Here is a 19,888-nt window from a genome sequence, read left to right on the forward strand (position 1 = left end):
GCGACAGTGAGACTCCGTCTCAAAAAAATAAATAAATAAATAAATAAAATAAAATAAATAAAAGTCTACTGATTTAAACTGAATCAAGAACACTTACTTTTTTCAGGTTAACCAAGATTACCTTCGATCCATCTTGTTCACTACATTTCTGCAAGATAGAGGGAAATTGTAATTATATTCTATGTATTTGCTAAGAGAAACAGTGAATTATTGCAAACAATGAGAATGGAATTCAGGCTTCCTTTTCCTCAACCTTTTTGTGATTTTATTGTCATTTTTGTGCCTACCAGGAGGACTCAAGACTTTTCATCTCCTAGAGATAGTATGAGTGTTGATGAGAGAAGGTATGTGTGACACACTAAAGGATGTCTGAAAAAAAGGTACTTTTGAAATATAAATATTAATGTAATGTCTTAGCTTTGGGTAGCTGAAACTGATATTCATGTGTAGTTACTGAATTTCTTAAAAGGAAAATAAAAAAACTGCAATAAACATTAATATTTTTTATTTTATTGGATCTTGATGTCCAAAAGTGAAACCCCAAATCTCCATCAGTATATACCATGTTGAACTCAGTCAGAATGGGCAGAAATTAAAAGGTTCCCCTTTTACAGATGATAGAATAGCCTGTTCTCCCTGGCAGGCACTAATGGAACTTGCCTGGAAAGCAACTGCATGCTCAACGTGGTGTTAAAAGGAAGCATGTTTTAACCAGTTGGAAATGTCCATTGGGCAAGCTCCGTTCTTGGCCTGTGTTCTGTCCATTCTCTCTGTCCTGAGATAGCTCCATGCTCTCAACTCAACAAGACTGGGATTTCCTGCTTCGATGAGCGACAATGCCAAAATTCTGGCAAAATGCTTTTATTTCTGTGTCATCATGTAACCACAGGCCCAGAAAGAGAGGAGCTCTTTAAAAATGATTGCAGATTGTATGTTGTGCTCTTTTGATAAAAGTCCAATTTACTAAACAATGTAGCAGAATAATTAAAAAATGCGTGTGTTTTGGAGACAGGCCAAACTAGTTGCAAATACTGTCTCCACTCTGTGGACCTTGAACAAGTCCCTTAAGTCCTTTAATTTCTAATTTCCTCTTTTGTAAATAGATCTGATAATCTTGACCTCATAGAATTATGGTGAAAATTAAATAAAATGCCATTGCTTCAAGTCATTTAGCATAATGCCTAATATATAGTATATCCTCCACAAGTGTAGGGGTGGCTATTACTCTTAAATACTTGAAGCATTAAATACCAGAAGCCTCTGCTTCAGTTTATGTGTATATGATAGAGCTATTTTCTAACATCTGGTGTTGGGACCCAGTGACATAGTCACTAATCATTTCTAAAAGCTTCCCTGGATGATTCTAATATGAAGCCAAAGTTAAGAACTACAGCTCTGGGGCAGGAATGATATCAAAAATATTTAGGTGCCTGAAAGTCATCCACCAGTCAGAAAGAAAACTTGATTAATCAGAGAGAATCCTGCCAGTAAACAACCAGCATAACCATTTTGTGAAGGCCAACTAAATGTCAGCCAACACTCTGGCATGAAAATAAGTTCCTTGGTCAAATAAATTTGGAAAATGCTTCTTATTAAAGATTCCACAGGATTATTCAAGACCCTGAATGGTCATGCAATTTAAAACAAATAAACAAACACCGGTTTGCAAATTTTCCAAACTAATCAGCATATAACGTATTTTTGTCAACACCAAGTAGCATCTCAACTTACACACTTAATGAAGATGCTGAGGGAAAGAGAAACATTCCAGTTTGAAAAGATTTTGAATATAATCAGTAGCTGCATTTTGTTTAATATTTTAACTTTTATTATAGATTAAAGAGTACACATGCAGATTTGTTACATGAATAAATTGCGTGATACTGAGGCTTGGGGTCCCAACAATCCCGTCACCCAGGCAGCAAGCATAGTACCCAATAGGTGGTTCTTCAGCTCATGCTTCTCTCCCTCCTTCCCGTCTAGCGGTCCCCAGTGTCTATTGCTGCCATCTTTACATTAAAGTGTATTCAGTGTTTAACTTCCACTTACAAGTGAGAACATGCAATATTTGGTTTTCTGTTCTTGTTAGCCCACTTAGGATGATGGCTTCCAGCTCCATCCATGTTGCCGCAAAAGACATTATTTTGTTTTGTTATGGCTGCATAGTATTCCATGGTGTAAACGTACTACATTTGCTTTATCCAACCCACTGTTGATGACAACCTAGGTTGATTCCATGTCTTTGCTACTGTAAATAATGCTGCAGTGAACATATAGGTGAATGTGTCTTTTTGATAGAATGAATCATTTTCCTTTGAGTATATACCCAGTAGTGAGATTGCTGGGTTGAATGGTAGTTACATTTTAAGTTCTTTGACAAATCTCCAAACTGCTTTCCGTAATGGCTGAACTACTTTGTGTTCCCATCAAGAGTGTACAAGCATTTTCTTTTCTCTGCAGCCTCACCAACATATGCTGTTTTTTTTTTTTTTGACTTTTTAATAATAGCCATTCTTACTGGTGTGACATGGTATCTCGCTGTGGTTTTGATTTGCATTCTTCTGATGTCTAATGATGTTGAGCACTAGTCATATGTTTTTATATGTTTCCTGGCCATTTGTATGTCCTATTTTGGGAAGTATCTGTTCATATCCTTTGCCCATGTTTTAATTGTTTTTTTTTTTTGAATTTTGCTCATTGCTTTATTTTAGTTACTTGGAGATTCTGGATATTAGACCTTTGTCGGATGCATAGGTTGTGAATATTTTCTCCCATTCTTTAGTCTATTTATTCTGTTAGTAATTTATTTTGCTGTCCAGAAGCTCTTTAGTTTAATTAGGTTCCACTTGTCAATTTTTGATTTTTTTGCAATTGCATTTGGGGACTTAGCTATAATTTCTTTCCCAAGGTTAGTGTCAAAAAGGGTATTTCCTGGGTTTTCTTCCAGTGTTTTTCTAGATTGAGGTCTTGCACTTAACTGTTTAATCCATTTTGAGTTAATTTTCATATATGATGAGAGGTAGGTGTCCAGTTTCATTCTTCTGCATATGGCCAGCCAGTTATCCTGGCATCATTTATTGAATAGGAAGTCCTTTTCCCATTGCTTATTTTTGTTGATTTTGTCAAAGAACAGATGGTTGTAGGTGTGCAGGTTTATTTCTGGGCTCTCTATTCTGTTACAATGGTCTATATGTCTATTTTTAGTACTTGGACTTTTATTCTCTCTTTTGGCTTATTTATTTCTCTGTCTACCCTCAGTAATTCTGACTCATTGGAAATTGCAAAGTCTTAGGCAGAATTCTAAGGTGGTCCCCAAGAGTCCACCCGCTGGTGCACATGCTGCATATAATCCTTTTGAGTGTGGGTAGAACCTATGAATATAATGAGATATCACTCTCATGACAGTTCTGTGGCAAAAGGGAAAATAGCAAGGATGGGCCTGACCTAATCAGTCAAGCTCTTAAAAGAGTTTTCTCTTGCTGGTTGCAGAGGACGTAATCAAAGACATGTGCTCCTGCTGGCCTGGAATTCCACAAAAGCTATGCCGTGAACTGCCTATAGAGAGAAGTAGCCTCTAGCTGTACAAACACAGGAACTGAATTCTGCCAACAATTTGAATGAACTTGGAAGAGTACTCCGAGTCTCAGACTGTAATATCCTTTTTTTTGAGACCAGAGTCTCGCTCTGTCGCCCAGGCTGGAGTGCAATGACATGATCTCGGTTCACTGTAACCTCTGTCTCCTGGGTTCAAGTGATTCTCCTGCCTCAGTCTCCCAACTAGCTGTGATTACAGGTGCCCACCACCATGCCCAGCTAATTTTTGTATTTTTAGTAGAGATGGGGTTTCACCATGTTGGCCAGGCTGGTCTTGAACTCCTGGCCTCAGATGATCCAGATGCCTCGGCCTCCCAAAGTGCTGGGATTACAAGCATGAGCCACAGTGCTCGGCCTCAGATTGTATTATCTTAATGGTTCCATCCAATAATGTATCAGTGGACTGTATACGGAATGTAGGACACTGGTTTGCAATATAAAGACCATTTGTTCTATAAAGGTTCTAAGATTTTAGGGAATTTTTGGGGATGTCAACTATGCTTGGAATGAACAGGAAAGCATGGCTTCACTAGATCTTGTGAAATAAGGTGATGATCAGGAAGAACAAACAACCAGTGAAGCATCATAAAACTATATAATGTGTAATTGCTCTTTATATTTGAAAGCAAAAAGTTATACTGTGAACAAAACATTAAGGGGATAGGAGCAAGAGAACATTGGGAGGCAGTGTTTTACAGTGGGGAAAGCACTAGAAGAGATAGAATTTTCAGGTTCTCTTTCCAGCTTTGCTGCTAAATAGTGACATAATGTAACTGCTCAGAGCCTCCGCTAGCAGATTTATTCAATTTTTCTGTTGTACTTTATTGAGCATATCCTCTGCATCAGCACTATTCTGCAGCAGGGGAATCAGTGGTGAACAAGGTATGCAAAGTCCCTGCCCTCAAGGAGTTTACATTATAATATGATGACAATGATTCAGCCAACCAATACACAGGGTAGGAGCTCCACAAAGACAAGTAAGTCCTTGTGAGGAGATAGAGTGGGATGTGGACTGGGAGTCAGCGATGGCATCTTTTTAAAGATGACATTCATGTTTGCGCTGAGAAATGAATTAAGACTGGTTGATGGGTTGAATGTCAGGCTGAGAGGGAAAAAGAGGAGTCATGGGTGGCCTCAGGAGTTTTGGCCTGGGCAATGCTGTAACATTTGTTACAGTGCATGCTGTAACATTTGTTTTATTGGAAACACTGGGAGGAGCAGGTTTGGGGAAATGTAAGAGTTCATTCTGGTACATACTATGTTTGAATTGCCTATGATCGAAGGGGAGATGGTAAGAAAGCTGTTCCACAAGAGGCTGGGCTGTTTGTCTGAGTTGTAAAATTTATGTGTTGAATTGAATCATCCATGAGACCCTTCCAATTCTAATATTCCATGATTATATGAACCAGAAATCAAAGCGAATGAAAGGAATTGTAGACTTAAGAAATAAAGAATAGGAAAGCAAATCAAATAAATTATCAATGGAGAGGAAAGAAACCACTCATTTAGAGTGAGGGCAAAGGTAATTGGCCAGCATAGAAGGAGCAACTAATTAAAGTGGAATAAGAACAAAATTGTTCTGATAGGTGTATCTTTTGTTTTCATATAAGATAAAACAAAATTTCTCAGTCATTGATTGGCAGTAAATTTCTTGTTATCAAATGACATTATCATATAATCTCTTATACATGAGTGAGTGGTTTTTCAAACTGCTTTAATTATATAAAGTGTTGATTGAATGAAATAGTCCCATAACAGTCTGTGTCCCAGGAATGAGTTCAATAAATACATACCTATTACATATGCCTTATGCAGTTCTTCAACATTTTCACTGAAATGGCAAATCTGACTTTATCTCTGAATATGACACCTTCTCCTTGGGAGCCCCAAGGCAGCACAGAGATATTAATAATTCATAAAACACCACTATTTCATTTTAAAAAGAATCAGCGAGTTTACAAAGATAAAAGACGATCACATGCATTTCCATCTCATATTCCTAATAAAGTATATTTTACTGGCCAAGAAAATGACAGGTATGGGTGACGGGATAGATGCCCACAAGTGAATATACTCATATTTGTGCCTTCTTATAGTTTCCATGACTACAGGCCTAGCTGAATTGCATTAGTCACACACAGCACTGAGAAAGAACAAAAGGAAATGGAAGAATAAATGGCATAAGAATGTCATAGAAAGGTAAAAGTGATCACAGATTTTATTTTGAAGGGACACAATCTCCAACATCAAGACCTCTCTGCTTTAGTCCACCTCCTTAAATAGGAGATGTTTCTAGTTGGGTCTGGCAAATGTTTATAAGGATAATAAGATTTTAAAAATGAAAGTAAGCAGCATTATTGTATTTATAAATTAATTTATTGGTGGCTATGTACTAATTAGGACATTCAGAACATTCTAACATATTCACAGAAACGTTAGCTTAGACTGCCCAAAGGAAAAAATGTCAAATGAACTGATTTTCTTGGTTTTATTCAAATTATCTTATTGTATCAGAGATATTAATATAGGTGAGTTACTGGCTTTTGTTTAAAATATATAAATAAATAAAACTACTTTAAATATCAACAAAGGCTTATTTGCCTATTTAGATTAAGTACTTTCCTAAAGTGTAAAATAAAAGTTGATGGTGGCTCCTAAACAAAACTTCTCATCTTCTGACACAGTGCTGACACGAAAATATAAAAATCAACCTGATCCCTCAAAGAATGTCAAGATTCCCTTGTAGATACTTCTCAAGCTGGTAATTATTTAATATTTTCACAATTATGTGATTAATGGCAAACTGAAAGCTTTATAAGGAACACTGCCTAAATTTTCCTATCATTCTCACCACCTTACCTCGAATAGTGAACTAAGCTCAATAGATACTTGATGACCGAGTGAATAAATGAAGGAAGGAAGGGTTGCATGAATGAATGAAGGTAAATGTAAGCTTGGCAATCACTTCACTTCTATTATTTTTCATCTTACTTATTGAAGCTACCAAAGTAAAATAATAACAGTAAGTACAGGACGTATCATGGTTTGAGATTCTCAAGTAAAATAAACATCAATGTCAAATTTGTATAACAAATTTTTAGTGCAAAAATTAAAGCAAAGAACTTTTACAACTTTTTCAAGGTTTTAAACTTTGAAGGAATCTTAGAATCATGGTGTTCTCCATCATAAAGCTGTATAACTATTTCACATTTTATAGATGCCCAAGGATGTTAAGACACCACTTCCCTCTCTGATAGTTTCTAATTCAGTTGATCTTGACACGATTGTCTTTACAAGCTTATACAACCAGAATTTATGTTTATTTTTCTTTCTCCAGCTCCCTTTCCCATCTACTCTTGATTCACATCTCTCTCCTTCCTTTTCCCCATTCTTGCTCATTATTTTCTCTCCTTCCTAGTTTCTTCCAGTCCCAAAGATGTGTGTGGGACTGGAAGAGGGAAGATGTAGATGACATGTCCAAATGAACTAAATATTTTCACACATCTAAATATTTGCATTTCAAGGTAGAATTATAAGGAATGGATTCAGAAAATACAGGTTTAGAGGGTAGCCTAATGGTAGAATTACCTTATTTGCAATCTGTTGGGGGTATATGTGGGCCTTCTTTGCATATCTGAAATAATACTTCATAGAAGCAAACTATGCTGGTCACTAGAAAAAAATAAAAAGTTTTTTTGACCTGATTTGTCCACAACACCTTCAATTTCTTCTGGGCCAATACTCACTACCCTTAGGCTATTAGGGCAGGTGATAATTCTATTAATTAAAGGCAGTTTTGATCTGGAAAGTAGATCACTTAGACTTTGTAAGGGCCAGTCAAGGTCTTAAACTCTTTCTTGATGGTACTGGCCATTAACTCTGCAGCTCTGTGTCAAGTGAGGGAGTTTCTCAGCTCCAGCAGGCTTCCCCTGCGTCACTACTGCAGCCTGTTTCCTGCTCACCTTGGCCTCTGCGGGAACCCAGTTAAGCACTTGGCAGCTCTCCATCCATGTGGATGTGGATGTCTCATAACAACTTCCACCCTCTCCTCCCCACCCACTCACAGTGAGCAAAGGTGCAAAGATGACCTCTGATTTTCCCATAGGGACTTAGGTGCACCTAGATTGAATCTGGCATAGACCTTAACTAGTTTGCCATAAATACTGGAGATCTAAAATGAGAAATAAAATAATACTTTTCTGACCATTGTTTAACAATTGCATGCATTGGAAACAATACAAAACAACTACGTCCCTCGATCTAGTTCTTTGCACAATTGCTGACAGTTAGAAATAATTTAATAAAAATCTCTTGAATTAATGAATCTCTAAAACTGAAGCTATGGGGTTTGACAGGTATGGAGTAATAGGAGAGATAGAGAAAAGGGAATAATAGAATACTGGATTACCAAAAATAGCAAGAAATATTTAATAAGTAAATAAATATACTTTATTTTTTTCATAGTAGAACTTTTCCTGTGAAGGCCCCCAAAGATTTGAGGATTAATCTGCCTGTATAAAAGCATTTGTATTAGTCCATTCTCACACTGCTATGAAGATCCTATGTGAGACGGGGTAATTTATAAACAAAAGAGGTTTAATTGACTCACAGTTCCATATGACTGAGGAGACCTCAGGAAACTTACAATCATGGTGGAACGAAAACGGGAAGCAAGGTACGTCTTATATGGCAGCAGGTGAGAGAGAGAGAGTGCAAAGAAGAAGTGCCACACTTTTAAATCATCAGATCTTATGAGAACTCACTTATTATCACAAGAACAGCATGAGGGAAACTGCCCTTATAATCCAATCACCTCCCACCAGGTCCCTCCCTCAACATGTAGGGATTACAATTCAAGATGAGATTTGGGTGGGGACACAGAGCCAATCCATATCAGCATTTATTGGGCAAAACCTACCTTAGTGCATGCCCAAAACTGGGCAATACAGAAACATATGACAGATTTTTCTCATAAGGAATTTATAATCTATGTGAAAAGATAATATTAACCACATGAAATAATTACATGTAAACTGTATTTCAAAATGCATAGTTCTGAATACAACAGGAAGAATAATAGAGAAATAATGATGCAAGATATCATGGGAAATAAATACTTGTAATTAAAAAGGAATTCAGTGGACTGCCATTATACACACATTGGACTTACACAAACTCAATTGTATACATTTGGAAAAAAATATTTTTGAAATGGAGAAATAATTTAAATAACCTGGGGCATTAAGTTATCCATTCCATTCAATGAACACATGAGGCATAGTCATTTCCTCCTGTGGTGGGTCTCATTCCCTCCTGCTTCATGGTGTGACAGCCTCTCTTTCTTTGATGTAATTTCAATGCCAAAAACTTTTTTTGTGTGTGAGACAGAGTCTTACTCTGTCACACAGGCTGGAGTACAATGGCAAGAGCTCAGCTTACTGCAGCCTTGTCAACCTCCCAGAAACAGGTGGTCCCCCTGCCTCAGCCTCCTGGGACTGCAGGTACATGCCACCACACCCAGATAATTTTTCTATTTTTTGTAGAGATGGGGTTTTGTCATATTGCCCAGGCTCGTCTCCAACTCCTGGGCTCAAGCTATCCACCTGCCTTGGCTTCCCAAAGTGCTGGGATTACAGGCAAGAGCCACTGTGCTCCACCCAAAAACTTTTCTATGAGTGATTTAAGGGAATTTACAAAGGCATTTTGAATATATGTAATGATTATCTTTAAATTCATATTTATACATCTTCTAGCCTCAAACTTCCTATTCAGCTTACTCTAATAGCCTAAACACCACATTTTCTGCTTTTAATCAACTAATTGCCCAAGTAAATAAAAAAGAAGTGAAAGGTATAATTTATTGATGGTTATTTAATTGATGGATTCTTTTATTCATTCATATTCATGCAAAGATCAAAGTCTATCAAGGTTCTACCTCTGCAAGACATACCAGGCTTTGGATATGTGTTTGGGTTCACTTTATATTGATACTAGAATGAGAGTTTCCTATTACTGTTTAGCCTAACATGATATTTTGATATATATTGTATATAATAATATAATAAAGGAATTTTTATTTAGCATTTTTAACATTTACAAAGCACAGTTGACGTACTATTCAGAAAATCAGAGAGAGGTACATTTTTGTATCAGTAGAGTCAAGGTCTAGGATACTGACAGAGAAAAGATAAAGCTATTTAGTATCCCCTTGCTGAAAGTATGACGTTACAACTTAGCTGAGGTTGGGAAAGTATTTTATCCATATTCACAGTGGTGCACAATAATCCAAATGCACAGAAAAGAAAGTTTGTTTGGCAGCATGTAAAGTCAGGGTTTATAAGTCATAGGAGATATGTCCCCGTCTTGCACAAGTATTGCAGAACCTCTCATGCCTCTCCAATGGGAACTCAACAGACATTGCCGCAGGCTCATGGGGGAAAGCAACACATGGAAGATCTGAGAAAGGGGCAAACCATTATTTTGAAACTATCCACATACTCCTATGCCTTTCTTTAGAGCATCTGAAAAGAGCATTTGGCTACCTTTGATGAAGTCCAGTGCACCAGAATGTAAGTATATGTAATGTAAAGGCTGAAATACTGTCAAGAATTTCTTTTTTGGTAAATAATCCTTTCACATACTATCATAAAGACAACACTGCTACTTTTCCTTCTTCAGTTAAGGAATCCTGAAACTCAACTGACTCCTTTAGGATGGACAGAAATAGAGCTGAAGCATATTTGCCTATATGGGTAAAAATTTGTTCAGAATTTAGTGAGAGAAGTTAAAAAAAAAAACCTATGAAGAAGTTAGTGATGTATTAAGATTCTGCCTTGAGATATTCTGTAAAACCTTACTTTTAGGTACTCTACTGAAAATAGTATCATTTTTCTCATGACTAAAAAGGGAAGCAAAACATTTTCTTGCAGATTTTATATTAAGGACAAAAATGGCAGTTCAAATTTTCAAAGAGAAAGATAGTTCAACAATAGGAGAAAAATGAAATTCAAATTTGTTTATAAAAAAATTTACTATAATTTCACAAGGCTTGGTTCTATCCTGTGCACAAGAGGAGATATATAATTGCTAGAGTTGTGACTGTTTAGATTAAATCCTCTGCAAATAAAAAATACAAGCTTTAGAAAATTAACTTTAATTATTTTTACATAAAGCCATAAAAGCCAAACTGTGTACTACACATAAGGCTATATGTTCTTATAGCAAAGTAACCTCAATTCTGCAGGAAAGAAGTGATAGGAAAATCTTTCTTTCAAAGAGAAAAATGTATCAAATATTAAATCTGTACCCACACTAAAAAATTGTGGAATATTTTTAGAATGAAATGGATATTTATTAATATTTGAGTTTTGAAAATTATTAATATTTGAGTTTTGAAAATACACAAACACTAGGTAATCAATAATTTACAGATTCTTCTTTGTAGAGATAGTCATATTTGAAATTTTGAGGAAAAAATAGCTTAAGGAAATGCATGTTATTGTACAAATCAACCACTAAACACATATGGAAGAAACGCTGCAAGAAAATGAAGAACCTAAAATAAAACCCCCAAAAATGCACAGGAATCACTATTCTAAACGAGGAGACTCAATATTTTAAATAATTTGAGTAACAAAATATACATGCATAAACAAGGTGTTTTATAACCAAATTCCAACATTCCCAAATGTCCTGTATTGGTAACAAAGACTACAGAAAAATAAAATTGTTAATAATAGGAGAAATATTTTTACCAAATATATGTATATTTCTAATATTTTAACTTTTAGATTGATGGGTACATGTGCAGGTTTGTTTTATAGGTACACTTGTGACTCAGGAGTTTGGTGTACAGGTTATTTCATCACCCATCTACTAAGTATATTACCCGATAGTGTGCTTTTAAACCTATTCCTGTTAATTTTAAAGCCCGAATAAAACAAGAAACAAAATTGATAATGAGAAGAGCTGGCCTTAATGAGCTTTTATTTCGAGAAATTTGCGTGCCTATTAATTCAGGATGACATACATAATCATGTTGCATAAATCTTTCAAAAAGATTTCATTATATATTCCATCTTCATAGTTTTATTAGCTTTCCAAGATTTACCACGTTGTAGAAATTTTTTAGTAGATTTAAAGACTTGGCCGGGCGCGGTGTCTCACGCCTGTAATCCCAGCACTCTGAGAGGCCGAGGCGGGCGGATCACGAAGTCAGGAGATCGAGATCATCCTGGCTAACATGGTGAAACCCCGTCTCTACTAAATATACAAAAAAAAATTAGCCGGGCGTGGTGACACGCGCCTGTAGTCCCAGCTATTTGGGAGGCTGAGGCAGGAGAATGGCATGAACCCAGGAGGAGGAGCTTGCAGTGAGCTGAGATCGCTCCACTGCACTCCAGCCTGGGCGACAGAGCAAGACTCCGTCTCAAAAAAAAAAAAAAAAAAAAAGAGAGACTCAGTTTGCATAAATGAGCAAGTTCAGGCATAATAAGACTAGGAAAGTTATTCTCTGTTTATAAAAAGATGGTGGTGGAGGAGTTATAAAGGTTGAAAAATTGGGTATTGTTCCTTTCTTCTTAAACAAGATCAGCATTTTGAAATTAAGGCAAAAAGAAATATGAGCCTGATTTCTGGCAACCGGACAGCATTTATAATCTACTTCAGCAGATTTCTGCTAAGAACATCTGCTCTAAGCTACTGTTAGACTAAGATTGATTGTCACCCTTTTAAAAGGAATTCCTGTTTCCTTTACACACACACACACACACACACACACACACACACACCCCTTATCTGGCAATCTTGAGAGAAGACAGAGAAATCTGAGAAACTAAAGAGTGAAGTCCCAACCCACCCTTGTCACTCACCATCTTCCTCAGCAGAAAGGAAATATATTTTAGGTTTCATTGAAATTATAAACAATACTATGTCTGCAGCTGTGCTTGAAATTCTGATGTCAATACTACTAAATACATGTTTTCCTTTTGAGCAAAACTTATCAAATACATACAGAACCAGATTATAAGATCCTATTGAAAACAGCCTACACAAAATATCTCTATTCCCTTTGTCACTATGTCACATGTATTTATCCTTGGTTATGGCTGACATAGTTATCTATCAGTCATTAACTGCCTCCATGAGCTTAGCAAAATGAGATTTCAGAAGCCAGAACTTGAATCTGGACACAATTTCACATTTTGTAATTGATCTTTGGCATCACATGTCACTGTATTTCAACTAATAAATGAAGGGAGAAAAGAGCTCTTAAAGTTTTTTGAGCTCCATATTCCGCTAAGAGAAAACATTAGAAACACCAACAGGAAAAATATGAACACTCATGATGTCAGATGTCCTAGTCTGTTTGTGTAGCTATAAATAAATACCTGAGGCTGGGTAATTTATAAAAAGAAAAGGTTTATTTGGCTCACAATTCTACAGGCTGTACAAGAAGCATAGCACCAGCATCTGCTTCTGGTGAGTGTTCCAGGCTGTTTCTAGTCATGGACGAAGGCTAAGGGGAGCTGGTATGTGCAGACAGCACACGGCAAGACAGCAAGCGAGAGAGAGAGGAGAGAGGTGCCAGGCTCTTCTTAACAACCAGCTTTGCCCAGAACTAATAGAATGAGAACTCACTCATTACCATGAAGACTGCACCAAGCCATTCACGAGGGAACCGCCCCAATGACCAAAACACCTCCTTTGAGCCCCCACCTCCAATACTGGCGATCAAATTTTAACATGAAGTTTGGGGGACAAATACCCAAACTATAGCACTAGGTATTCATATAGTTTTTATTGCTATTGAAATTGAATTCCTTTTTTTCCTAAATGGATGCATTTATTATTTCTGCAAGATATATAAGGAAAGCTATTGTCTTCATTTAGTGGTGAATCAGCCCATTCACGGGATGTATCAAGGCTAAACAGTGATTCATCAAAAGTAAGAAGGTACATTTTGTGATTCCTTTCTTCAGTGTGTCAACTCCCCAATATGTCATGTTAGCTACCCTAGTGACAACATGCTATGTTACAAGGTAAACTGTTCTGAAAACCAGTTTAACAATATATCAAGAATCTTTTAATTTGCTGCAGTGATTTCATGTCCAGAAAACATTTAAAAAGGCAGACAAAAGTATCTATCATAGTATTAGTTCAGAATCACTACCTAGAAATAGGAGAATGACCAAATTTTAAATAGCCATACTCTGAAATTGATTGCAACCATTAAAGTCATGTTTTAATAAAATAATGAAATGAAGAAATGCCAAAAAAGTATGTTGAGTGATAAAAGATTCAGAGATATGTATATGTAATCCTAATAGTATAAAAGGAAATATGCATACACAGACACAGATATAGGATCCTGATAGTATGAAAGGGTATGTTTTTGTCTAACATGTTATTAGAAGGAAAATAAGCACAAACAATGATTATTTTTAAGTGGCAAAATTGAAATATTTTATATTATTCTTTAAACGTTCCTGCTTCTTCCAAAGTTTTTCGCAGTAAGTTTATAAATATTTATATATAACGGTTTTTTCAATTTAAAATAAACTCCGCTGAGCTCATGTAAAACGCTGTGCCTCATAAAAGTACTGAAAAATATTAGAAGTCCTCAGTAAACTAATTATAATATTATTTCTATTCTATTGAAAGAAGTCTGGCAAAATTGATACTTTTACATAAGACAATAATTCTACATTAATAAAAAAGTCTAAGGTATAGAAAACAAGAAATCTGCCAGTCTCTGGAATTTCAGAAGCAGTTATAAATATTATTTGTGGGTCTGAGCAATTTTTATTTTCAGTTGGTACTATAAACTTACTTCAAAATATGTGTTAAAGGCAGTTTGGTAGCCAATTGAAACTTTCTTCCAAATATAATAAGAACAGTGTCAAAAAGAGAAAACTATAAAAGAGAACACAGAACTTGATTTGAATAATTTTGTTTTAAAATTAAATGTTCGGAGTTCATTATTTACAGTGTTAAAGTGAACTAAATATGGCCTGAAAAGGACTCTGTACTTCTATATTTGAGTCCTATGGAAGAACCATACCTAACTTAATAGGCAGACAAGATTGAAAACTTAACTTAGGAGTATGTGCCTGTAACAATAGCTGAGTCTTGGCCAATTTCAGCAGCCATACTTCAACCACTCATACACTGCTAAGTATTCAAACTGTGTTCAAATAAGGCAAATGCCAACCTGTAACCAACCTAGTTGTTTCTGTACATCACTTCCCTTTTTTTGTCTATAAATTTTCCTCCACCACATGGCTGTGCTGGAGTCTCTCTGAATTTGCTGTGATTCTGGGGGCTGCCTAATTCACGAATTGTTCATTGCTCAATTAAACTCCTTTAAATTTAATTCGACTCAAGTTTTTCTTTTAACAACAGGCATTTGCATAATGTATGACTCTAAGGGGTTACCCGTGTTAAAACAAAATAATAAAAGATATGTCATTATTCCCAAGTATACATAACAGAATTCATCAAGGTGATTGTGTTGGAATTTTTAAATATATTTTGAATACAAAAAAAATTAAAAATTTCACCCTCAAGCTACTAATAGGCAAAATAACCTTAAAACATAATTTTCTTTAGAGAATTAAAATGACTCATTATACCCTTATGTGTATTATTACTTTACTTAACTAATTCTTTTAGGCAAAATACAAAAAGTTCAAAATTAGAGGAATTATAATATTTTGCTGTACTATCCCTATAACCACTCTCTCAGAAAAGGTGGCTGTCATTTCAAAATCAAACCATGCCATTTAATATAATTTTTAAAAGCTTAGCAGGAAAACTTTCAAGTTTTTAGAATATCTAATAAAATGTTTATTAAGTTAGATGGCTTCTGGGTTTTTTTAAGTTTTAGGGAACAAATATTGTTTGGCTTTTTCTCAAGTAATTCTATGAGATTGTGAGAACCACAAGTGTTGTCAACAAATGCAAATCACTTATGTAGCTATGCACATGGCCCAATGAGCCTGTTTTCCAAAGGCTTCTGAAAAATGACCGAATGGAGAAGCATATAGGTAATATTGTAAGAATAATCTAAATTAAAGTCATTCAAAATATTTTTCCAAAAATAAGAACATTATGAGGCAAGATAAATGAATTGGCAGAGAGCCAATTGGCTTCTATACAATTCCATCCTGTTTTTCATGTTTCCTTGAAAAATATCAGGATATTTTTAATTAATAGCTTATATTATTCGTTTTTAAATGGGGGTAATTCAGTTTCAAAGTGGAAGCAAAATAAATGCAATTTAGGTGGAATTACTGAAAAATATTTTGAGGCACTCAATATCAACATTGGAGCCAGTCATTTAACCTGAGTCCGATTCCACTTCTGCAAAAATAAGATAGGGCAAGAGCTGAACAAATGCTTTCTTTCTAAGGCCCTTTCAAGTTTGCAGAAAAAAAAGAAAAAAGAAAAATGAATTCATATAATGAAAATAATTTTGCAAATAACTATTTGAATGTGTTTTTGCATTCTCAATCAGTTATTTAAAAACTGGATGTTTGATCAATACCAAATGTTTATTGTTAAGAGGAGTTAATGTTTTGTCATTAGGAGTTAAGGTAGAAATTAATACCGTGTCATTGAAATTAATTTTCAACTTCTTTGTCACAACTAGTTGACTTCCTAATCTCAACTAGTCAACATATCTGAGATAGTCCATGTGCTTACTGCTTTATTCCATTTAAATACTTATCATAGAAAATTTAAAATATCATCATCTTTATAGTGTACACTAAAAGTAATAAAGCAGTGAAACACAAGGTCATATTATAAAGACTTCCTGGTTTCTGTGGCCCCGATAGACCTCTCTCTCCATACTGAAAAAGAATTCCAGATGGCTTCATGATGGCAAAGAAGCCAGTGAGAACTCATCCATTATTTCATTGTATAAATGATGGAGCTGAAGATTATAAACAAATGTTGCATTACAGTATCTGAAAGGGCCTTAGTTGTGAAGAACAGAAATCAGTTCAAAAAATGTCATTTATGAAAGAATTTTCAGTTGCATAAGAATTTCCTAGAAGGCCAGAGAACCTGGTAGGAAGTACATATTCAGAAATCATGTTCAACACACATTACACAGCTGCCCCATGTAGACTCCCATCTTGTTCCCCCAACACCATTTACCTTGATCATTGGGCACCCTCCCCATTTCCCTTACACTATTGATAGCAACAGGAGGCAGAGAAACTCTAAGCAGACAGGGGCAGGTCCCTGGAAAACTCCACCTTCAAGCCAAAAAGCCTGAAACCTGCAGCTCAAAGTGAGAACTTCCATCCCGGTGTGCCCACACTCTCCTACTTGGTTCTTTCTGAATAATGTCTTTTTACCAATTGAATGTTGCCTTTTCTAAAACTACCTACAGCCTGCCCCACCTCCATGCTACCCCTATAAAGACCGCAGACTCAGTCGTCAGATAAGAGAAGTGGCTAGATGTCAGGAAGAAGCGCCTGGACATCAGAGAGAGGCAGCTTGACTACATGGGAGAGTGACCTTCCCTTCCCGTCCGTTTTCCAGCTTCCCTCTCTGCTGAGAGCCACTTTCATCACTCAATAAAATTCTCCACATTCACCATTCTTCAATTTGTTTGCTTAACGTCATTTCTCTTGGGCACCAGGCGGGAATGCACCAGGTGTGGGTACCCAAAAAGGCTGTCACTGGCCCTCTGCCTTTGCTGGTGGAAGGCAGCCACCTCACACAATGAGATAAAGGGCCCACGGAGCTGTTAATACACTTCTGTCTGTGAAAAGCAGAGCTAAGAGAGTATTGTAACACACGCTCTAGGGCCTTGGGGTCACAGGCACCCCCACATGGACGCTGCCGCAAGACCCGCACGGAATTCGCTTCCGCCAGCACCAGAGTGGCCGGTTCCTGCACTTGCCCACTCCGGTTCCTGCATTCATTCACTGGCATGCTCCTTCCTGCGAGGGGTTGAGCGGGGTGGACTGAGTAAACAAGGCACCCCTGTCATGACTCCTGTGAAGGGGTCAAGAAAATATCCTGCATCACTATCATCTCTGAAACCTGGAGGTATCTGCCACTTGTACACCAGACTACATTCCATATGGTTTCTTCTTCCTAATGCCACTCACTTCCTATTCAAAGATTGGCCTGGATTTGTGTACTTTGGAGAGTCTAGATCACTTGCCTACTCCCTAGTCTCAAGAAAGTGGGGATATCGTTTTCATGGCTTCTATAGTGAAGGACAAGGATTCACAAAACAGAGAATTTCCAGACACTTTAAAAAGCAAGCAGGAATTCTGTTTTCAGTATCATGAATGACTAGGCACCCTGAGGGACTCTCCTTTTGCAACAACCAAGTCCTGGGTAGGACATACTCTTTGAGATAGTTGCTGTCTCACAATATATAAAGAGGTCTTTAGGAAACCCTTGCCTCCCCAGAACAAACAAATTAGTCAGAGTTGGACCTGGAGTTGGACTGGCTTCTGGGTGCCAGGAACCAGTATTTCGGAGGCAATGAGCCTGAGGTGGGGTATCCTCTATCTGAGCCAAGGAGAGGAGGCTCAGAGTTAAAGTGCAGAAGCAGGATGCAAAGGCCAGAGCAATGGAGAGTTGGAACAGCTGGGAGCCAAGGCACTTGGGGAGGATTGCCCTGAGATGGATCACTATAGCAACACTGCTGTGGGCACAGTGAACCTTGGAACAGCTATGTGTTAGAGAATTATAACATGGCACACCTGCTCTCAACCAGAATTCATAAGGGGTGTACCCATACACTGCCTGCAAAAGTAGAAATCAACCCCTTAAGTATCCTTAAGGACTACCACAAAATGAGATCAACAAATTGACAAAGATTATGGGAAATACTAGAAGGCAAGCCACTATGAATGAAAGACAGCATAAAAAAGAAAAAACAGATAGGTTCAACATGCAAGGACTTCAGATATTGGAATTGTTAGACATACTATAGAAGGACTATATAGGATATATCAGAGGAAGTAAATGATACAGTTAGAAAAATGAATGAATCATAGGAAACTTTCAAAATGGATAGACAAAAAAACACTCATGGAGTTTCTAGAAATGAAAATATAATTGTTGAAATTTCAAAAGAGGAACAGGCAAATGAATAAAAAATCAACATTTGAAGACAGTTAATAAATTAAAATATACAGCTGAAATATTTATTCAGAATGAGTGCTGCAAGGTAGATGGAAAACATGAAAGCGAGACTGCAATTCATATGGGATCAATGAGAAGGTCTAAGCTACATCTAATCTAATCCCAATAGGACAAAATAGAGATAATGGAAAGAGGCAATTTAAAAAAACAAAAACAACAATGGATCTAGTTCTCTAGGTCTGGTCAAAAACATAAACCAATGAAACTCAACACACTGAAACAGGATAAATAAAAAGAAATTTTCGTTTTCTACTGAAACTGCAGAATACCACAGACCAACAGAACTTCTAGGAAGCAGAGAGAGGGCAGAACACAAAGGGAGAGAGTAAATGCAGAATTCATAAGAGCAAAGATAGAAGGCAGAAGACAGTGGAATAATTATCAGGAAAGCCAAAACTTATTCTCAATCTAGAACGATGTACCCAGAAAATCATCATTCAAGAACGAAGGCAAATTTTGATGTTTACAGATAATCCAAAAGGAAGGCAGATTACCAGCAGGAGACTTGCTGCAACAGAACTTAGAAAGTACTTTAAGAAAAAAATAAAATGGTCTAAGAAGGATGGTATGTAATAAAAGAAGGAAAGGTGAGTAAATTAACTAACATTTATGGGAAATAATACTAATACTGATTATGTGGTTAAAAAGGGGCAGAACTGAAATATTGGGCAACAGTGGGATGCACATGGGAAGATGGCAAATTGGAGCTAAAGTGTTATAAAAGTCTTACATTTTTCAGGGAGAAGCTGTCAAAATATTGTTCAATTTCTTACCTTGTTACATTAAATAAGTACGGTGAAATGCAAGGGCAATGACTAAAAGAAGAGGAATATATTCCTAGAGTAGGTATATAAATTCTAGACCACTTGAGGAAAAGAACTAGCATAAGAGCAAAAAACTTAATTTTTTTTTAAAAAAAGGCAAGAAAGGAAAAAAAAAACCCTAGGAAAAACAAGACAAATAAAATTTAAAAGTAAGACAGTAATAAAAATTCCAGATTTCCCAATAATCATAATAAACTTGGTTATCTATAAATATCACAATCGCAATAAATATAGTATACATAAGCCACCAATTATATAGGCATATTATATAGGCATACACACACACACAC

The sequence above is a fragment of the Pongo abelii genome, chromosome 4, assembly GCF_028885655.2.
Source record: "Pongo abelii isolate AG06213 chromosome 4, NHGRI_mPonAbe1-v2.0_pri, whole genome shotgun sequence".
NCBI classification, from domain to species: Eukaryota; Metazoa; Chordata; class Mammalia; order Primates; family Hominidae; genus Pongo; species Pongo abelii.